General features: G+C 47.5%; 1 long non-coding RNA gene across 1 annotated transcript; it reads left to right on the top strand.

The window, feature by feature from the left end:
- The first annotated feature begins 4,822 nt into the window (after positions 1-4,822).
- Positions 4,823-6,283, top strand: LOC108506679. Its single transcript, XR_001877853.1, has 3 exons — positions 4,823-4,947; positions 5,288-5,387; positions 6,177-6,283. It is a non-coding gene; the product is annotated as an uncharacterized LOC108506679 (long non-coding RNA).
- Positions 6,284-7,129: the final 846 nt, after the last annotated feature.

Below are 7,129 nucleotides of genomic sequence, written 5' to 3'. Positions count from 1 at the left end.
TCTCTAATCTCCTTTAGCTAACTGAAGACTGCAAGTAGATTCCCCCTTAGCTAAGGGTTCTCCCCTTGTTCCAGGCTAAACAGGTCTGTTTCCCCCAGCTTTTCCTGATATGCCCCTCTGTAGCCCCCACATCTCTTGCTGGGCAGTAATTTTCCTCTGTCCCATTTATTTAGACAGTCAGGTCTTTGGGATTGATAGTGTCATTTGACAAATGCATGACAGATTGATCAAAGAGGCAAGGGGCACAGATGGAAAACTTTCTCCTCGAAGTAATCCTGTTCCTTTGCCTTGCTGGAGGTCAGAAAGGGGCTGTAAGTAAAGCTGCAGGCTCACTTGGAGACCAGGACAAGGAAGGAGTACACCAATGAGTGCTTGGGTGTCTTCATCTTCTGAAGCAAGATTTGTTACACCTGAGCCATCATTGACAAGCATATCTCCAGTCTCCACCTAAATTGTGCTAATGAAGAAGAGTCTGTGGTATCCCTTATCAGCTCCAAAGCCTCCCTATAACTGCTCTGTTGGCCTAAATCTTTGCTGCAAACCAACCGCAGTTTTTCCTCATGCTTCTCTCTTGGACTCTGAAGTCTTCAGGACAAGCCCTTATGTATTGAAAGGCTGTTAATGCTCTCTCTTAGTTTTTTCTTCTCCAGACTAAACAAACCCAATTCTTTCAATCTGCCCTCATAGATTATGTTTTCCAAAGCTTTTATCGTGCTTGCTCCTGCACCTCAGAGCGCTCCCCAGTTTGTTTACCCATTTTGGACAGTGCTGTGCCCAGCATCCCCAGCTGAGGCGTCCTCAGGGCCAACTGCAGCACAGTCATTTTCTCCCATGCCTGTCCTATGAATCTCTCATTAAAGGGTCCCAATCAAGAGACTTGCCTCTTTTGAAACAGCATGACAGTGTTGACAAAGTTTTTGTCTGCAATCCTGGGAGCCTTTCCTGCAGCAGTGCTCTTTATCCAATTAGTCCCCATTTTGTGTTTGAGTTCCAACACCTCACTGTGGTATTTTGCACTCACTCTTGTGTGATTTCCATCCTGCTGATTTGAGACCAATTCTCCAATTTATTCAGATTGTTTTGAAATCTGCTGAGGCTGCCTTCCCCTCCATGCAGACCCCATGGCTGCAACTCCTCCCAGCTCAGTGGTGCACATGGATGTTATCCTGATTTCTCTGCAATATCCCTGACATTGTGGTCCCTATTATCTCCAGTTCTGTGGTCAGGCAAGCTGCTGAACTGCCTGGGGCAGAAAGCTGTTTACAACAAACACAGTTGTTAACCTTTTGGGACAGTTACAGTGAGCTGCACACCTGCTTGTAGGATGATTTCACCCACCACAGGTTCCTGGTGGTCTATGAGGCAGTATTCCAGGACACCAGAGGGGTTGCTGCTGGGCCGTGGTCACTCTTGATGGTCTTCTGGTAGCAGCACTGGTAAGTGCAAAGGTTTGGGGAAAAAAAGCTTCCTTGTGGTCAACAGCTGTGAAGAATTGAGCTGTGAAAGTTATCCAAAGGGAAGTTTTAGGCGGAAGGATGCATGGAAGGGTTACTTCCCTTTCTTTAGTTTCATAAATACCCAAAATACCCTGGCTAGTTGGGGAGAGGGAATGCATCCTCAGGACTTGCGGGCTCACACCAGCCCTCCTTCGGCCCCATGAGCTCTTGGATGACTACAGGGCCCCATGAAGCACCAGCTCATGCCTGGAACGAGGGGCCTCCCCACAGACTGAGCCTGGAGCAGGACCCCTTCCCCATTGCTCCCTTCGGTGCCTGGCTGTCTCCAGGCCCTGGCTGCCAGGCTGGGATGTGGGTTAGCAGATTTTTTCCACGCTGTTTCTCCGGGATCCCTGACAGAGCCCATCAGAGCTGCCTTTTATCAGCACTGCACGCCTTAGTGAGCCTGTCATGACTCACACACAATGTGCTCTGTGCCAGATTAATCCGGCTGGCTTTCATGCTCAGGATGTGGGCGATGGGCAAGGTGGGGGGGGCATGGGGACAGATGCAGGGCCAGTGGGGGCCCAGGAGATGGGCAGACATGAGGACCGTGAGTACTGAGGAGAAGGACTTAGTTTCAGGATGGTCTGAAAGGACAAAGAGAGAACAAGCCCAGAGGCACAAAAAAGAAAGGAAAACAACAGGTGTGCATGCTGCCTTCCAGCTGCAGGTATTAGTTGCCCTGACTTTTTAACAGGCTCCATGCTGGAAGTTGTGCAGAGGTGTTCATCCCCATCAGTGAATTTGTTTGCACTGTTGCACCCCTAGCTTCAATCCCTTAGCTCTAATTCCCCCTTCCCAGCAGTGTCAGTGTGTCAGTGTTTGGGTCTGATGGAGCCAAGGGTGGGAGGCACCTCTTGCCACATGATTGTCTCCTGCCACCTCTTGAGTCTCTCCAGCTCCTGGCACACCAATCATCCACTCAGCCAGCAGTAATTTATCCCCAACTTCTGGGGTCACACAGTACTAAGTGTGGTTTGCAAGATTTCATGGAGCTCTTCTGCTCCAGAAACTCAACTTGTTGTCAGTCCAGTTGGGATCATGCCAGTATGTTGCTGTGGGTACATGAGAGTATAGTTAGGTGTTCACCTCTGTTACATAGCTCTATCCAACCCTAAGAGAGAGGGAGAGACAGACATTTGCAAATTCAGGTGCAAAAACATTCTTTGATGTTGCTAATACTTTTGATTTAGGTTTGACATTTCTTTGATACATAAACACATCAGTTGAAACAGATCACTTGGGGGGCTTACTGAGACGGGTATGTCTGAAGCCATGGTCCATGAACTGAGGGAAGACAGTGTCTGTAGCTCATCTTTCATCTTTTATCTTTTCTGGACTGCAATTCCAAAGTAATTAAAATTTCTCAAAAATGTATTGGTTATGAAATGGATGTCTTCAGAAAGGGCTGCCATGAAAGTCATCCCTGAAATATGAGGCAAGCTTGAGGAAAGCTGCCCGCTTTCATTCCAAAGTTAACTGCATGCCACTCAAATATGGAATCTCTTTCTGCTCATTTGTGGAAAGTATTTGCCCCTGAAATAAAGACCTGTGAAGCTGAGCTATGAGAAAGAGTTTCGTATACTATAGGTAGAAAATATCCAGTAAATTATGTTCCCTCCATAGTTAATTTCTGTGAGTACAATTTTCTGAGTCTGTTTAGCATGTCTCCTAAATCATGTCCAAACTGTGGTGATTCAAGAGGAGTGTAGAGAAGTCATATTTTTGTCTTCCAGACTTTCTTTGGAGCAAGTATCCCCATGACATGAGCTGCAACCTGAATAGTGCCACAACAGCTCAGAGGCACAGAGGAGGGAGCTTGACCTGCCTTCTTGGTGTGCTGATGCACCTTGTAGGACAGCATTATGGACACTGCTGCTGCCTTTACTGCTGGCACCTACCTAGTGGGAATGCCGAAAAGAGCCGGGCAATTACACCCTGCAGAGCTAAACAGGGTGTTCAGGCTATTTTGGAAGTCTTCCTACAGGGCATCACATTGGGGTTTGGAGCTATTGGTCCAGCACCTGGTTAAATAGCCTGGTTACTTTTTATTTAAAGAGCTATAAATTTGCTCAGAGGGCCCTGACCTGCACTGACAACTTGGTTAATGGTTTCGAGGTATGCAGAATGGAAATCAAACATTACCAGGTCTTTCTGAAAAAAGACATATGTTTCACATCGTATGCAATATAAAGAAAAAACAGGAAAATGCAGGAAAGTTTACATATTTCTTGCCAGTTAAAGGTATTCAGTTGTGTAATACATCACCACATAGCTCTTTCTCATTGGTTGATTGTTCCATCTTCAGTCACCAAGTAATGAGGATTTTCATTCATCTTCATTAAATGCAGAATGGAGAACCTGAAGTGGTTCATTCTTCAAAAGCTGCTCTTCTATTCTACTTTGGCAGCTTTTTCCTTTTGCTTTCCTCAGGTGTAAGGCCTTGATTTAGCAAGGTGTTTAAACATCTCTTTAAGTTTAAACATATAATTTAGTTTATTCCTACCCGGCAGCGCCTCTAAGCATGTTCTTAACCATGCACTCCAGTTGCAGTGAAGTAAAGCAAGCAATTAAGCAGGTGCTTTGCTGAAGCAGATCCTAAATGACTACTTAAGTCCTTTGTAAAAAGGAGTATAAATCCTCCTCCTGACAGGGGTGGGAGTGGGGATGGATACGTTTTATTATCATCCTCCTCTTTAAAGCTTGACTTCGTCTTGCAGACTGCCCGGGTCCTTCCTTGGGCTGGTAACCAGCTGGTAAGTGGCTGTTACCTCTGCGAGAGCTGTGACCATGTACGAAAAATTCGGATTTACAGCAACAATGACACGATCATCATCCGTTTTATGGAAATGAAAGCTGGTGGCAGGGATGTTGGGAGCTGGCTTGTGTTAACCCAGGCAGGGGGAAGACAGCAGGGCTGCCCCAGTTTACACCTGCTGAGGATGGGGGCAGCAAGGGAGGGAAAGGTTTACCCTGGTTTTGTTTCACACCACACCACCGTCTTCCCACGGGGGCCGCGAGGCCCTTCTGCGGTCACCGTGCTGCTTGGAAAATGAACACTGTCTCTGTTTAATTTTAATGCAGCCCATTAACTAAGCTGCCTCACTGCACTTTGTCCATCTGGGTCGTCCCATGCACGCCAGAGTTTCCCTTTCATATTATTCCCCATCGATTCAGGAGGCCCTTTTGACTCACCCCCCTTCCCTCCTCCTCTCCCCAGCCCATCAACATTGTGTTGCTCAGTCCTGGAGCACAAGCCGCAGCCATTCCTCGCGTTCCACTGCCAACACAGAGAGGCAGCAACCTGTGCAGAGATAAGTTGCACAAGTGTTCACCCCACCACCACCGAAAGAAATAGCCTTTGCTGCCATAAGAAGGGCAAAAAGCACGATGGAGGGAGGGAGCACAGCTGTAACAGTGCACACTTGTTAACCAGGAGAAAAAAGGGGTAGGGAGGAGGAGGAGAAGGAGGAGGAGGAGGAGAAGGAGGATGGATGTAGCAACAGCAAGGGCTTGGTCGGGAAGGGGGCTGGGGGCAAGGGAGGCAGCCAGACAAGTAGAGTCTCTCTGCTGAGGCCATCAATTATAGGGCCTGGGGCCTGTTTGTTGCCGTTGTTGGCAGCACGGAGAGTTGGGGTTTGCTTTTTTTCTTTCTTCTTCTTTTCTTCCTTTTTCTTTTTTTTTTTGTGAGGTCTGGGCTGCAGCTCAGCCAAGGAAGGCTGGGGGCGGGGAAGGAGGGGTGAATACGGGATTTTGCCCAATCCACTGACTCTCAATGGACGCTCCAGGCAACACTCAAGGCGCTGTGAGGCAGCACTGTCCCGAAGAAAGGAACCTTCGTGGGCTGTGGTGGGAAAGCAAGCAACAGGAGGCATCCCTCCCCACCAGGTGAGCGGGAGTCAAGCCGGTCTCCCCCCACTTCAGTCCTATTGCCCAGTTAAGCACTGGGGATGCTGTGGAGATTTTGGTCCCTGAGCTCAGGCCAGTCAGTTGTGCAGCACTTTAAGACTGAAATGGGTAAATAGAGTGTACAGAGCAGACCTTTGGCTGGGAAAGTGATGGTCTACGCCAACTGGGGCTGTACGTGTACTGGGGCTACACGTACACATATGTGTGTGCATATATATATATATATATATATATATATATATATATATATATACACACACAACCCTGCATGGAATGTGGGCTGTAAGGCCAGTGGCACTGGTGGCGACTGTGACTTTCCAGCCTGGGCCCTCATGGTTCCTTCCCTGCGCCTGCCATCCCTGGCTAGGTGATATCATCTCTTCCAGGGAAACATCTGGTCCTGATTTCAGGCCTGCCGGTGACTGAGCCACCGCTGGCTTTCTAGGCAATGTGCCCTACAGATTAATTACTTTCACAGTTGAAAACGTGCACCTTGATTTTCAGTCTGAATTTGTCTGGCCTCAACTGCTGGCAGCTGGTTCTCATAAATGCCCTTTTCTGCCCGATTAAAGAGCCCTTTGATATCAGGAATCTTTCTCTTTCTTGAAATGCCTGTAGATCAAATCACTCCTTGGAAGAACCAGAGTGATCATGCCTTTTTAAGCTGCACACCATAGGGTGGGTTGTCTGACTTCAAACCTTTCCAGATTAAGCCATGTGGCATTAAATATCCTTTGGCATCCACACCTGTTCCTGCATCCTTCACAGGCACCAGGAAGGGCTGCCTGGCAGCCCAGGATGCTTGATGCCTTCAAGATGGCAGACACAGCCACGTGTGGAGCGGCGGAGAGCAGAGACTTCGGGAGAGACCTGACAGATGCATTTGGCCATGGAGGGGCTGCTCCTCAAGTGTAAAAACACTGATGAAAATAAATTTGCTGCTTTTTCTGCTGCTGAGGAAGTCATGGCATGCTGAATGGGTCAGAGCAATTGAGGCTCATCACTAGTGCGAGGGTGGGAGGGAGACAGCAAACCGGCCAGCACATTGTGTACCAGAAGCCTTGGAGAAACAGATTCATTTCTTGGATCAAAGGATGTTTAGCCACAATAGTTTATATAGGGTGAAAAAAATTGTTGGCTTGCAACATTTATTTTTCAGATTTTAAATTTTTGTGGTAGTATGGCATAAAAGGGAAAAGCTCACAAAGTGCAAAAAATAGCTTCCTGCCCAGCTTTGCAATAAAAATATGTTTGTATTAGAGAGGATCCTGCAGAAATTCATCTTGTATGAAATGGAAAGGAGAGCCGTGTTGTATCTCTATGCTATTACATTTTATAGCTTTTGTTTGTTTGTTTGTAAGCTCTGCAGCCCAGTATCACTGCTGTGTTTATCAAGCCCAAAGCTCATGTAGAATGGCATTTCCATGCAGCTCTGCTTGCTTGCTGGAGTGGCATAGTCTGTAACATGCATAGCCTAAGATGCTGAGGCATTGCTACTCTATCATACCTAAAACTCTCTGGGATTATAACTAGGTGAGACTACAGCCAGTTAGGTACAACCAGCCCTGGTTAAAGCAGCTGGGGAACACGAAACACTGTCCTTGGCTAAGTAACTTGCAAAAGGTCACCCAGAGCATCTGTGGCAGGGCAGGACCTGTACCCTGATTCTTTTAACTCTGCCTCCTAATCACAGAACCATCTCCCAGGTGGAGCCACTCCTC

This window comes from Lepidothrix coronata, unplaced genomic scaffold, assembly GCF_001604755.1.
Source record: "Lepidothrix coronata isolate B3197 unplaced genomic scaffold, Lepidothrix_coronata-1.0 Scaffold226, whole genome shotgun sequence".
NCBI lineage: Eukaryota > Metazoa > Chordata > Aves > Passeriformes > Pipridae > Lepidothrix > Lepidothrix coronata.
The sequence above is the reverse complement of the archived record's forward strand: the minus strand, read 5'-3'. Positions and strand labels throughout refer to the sequence as shown.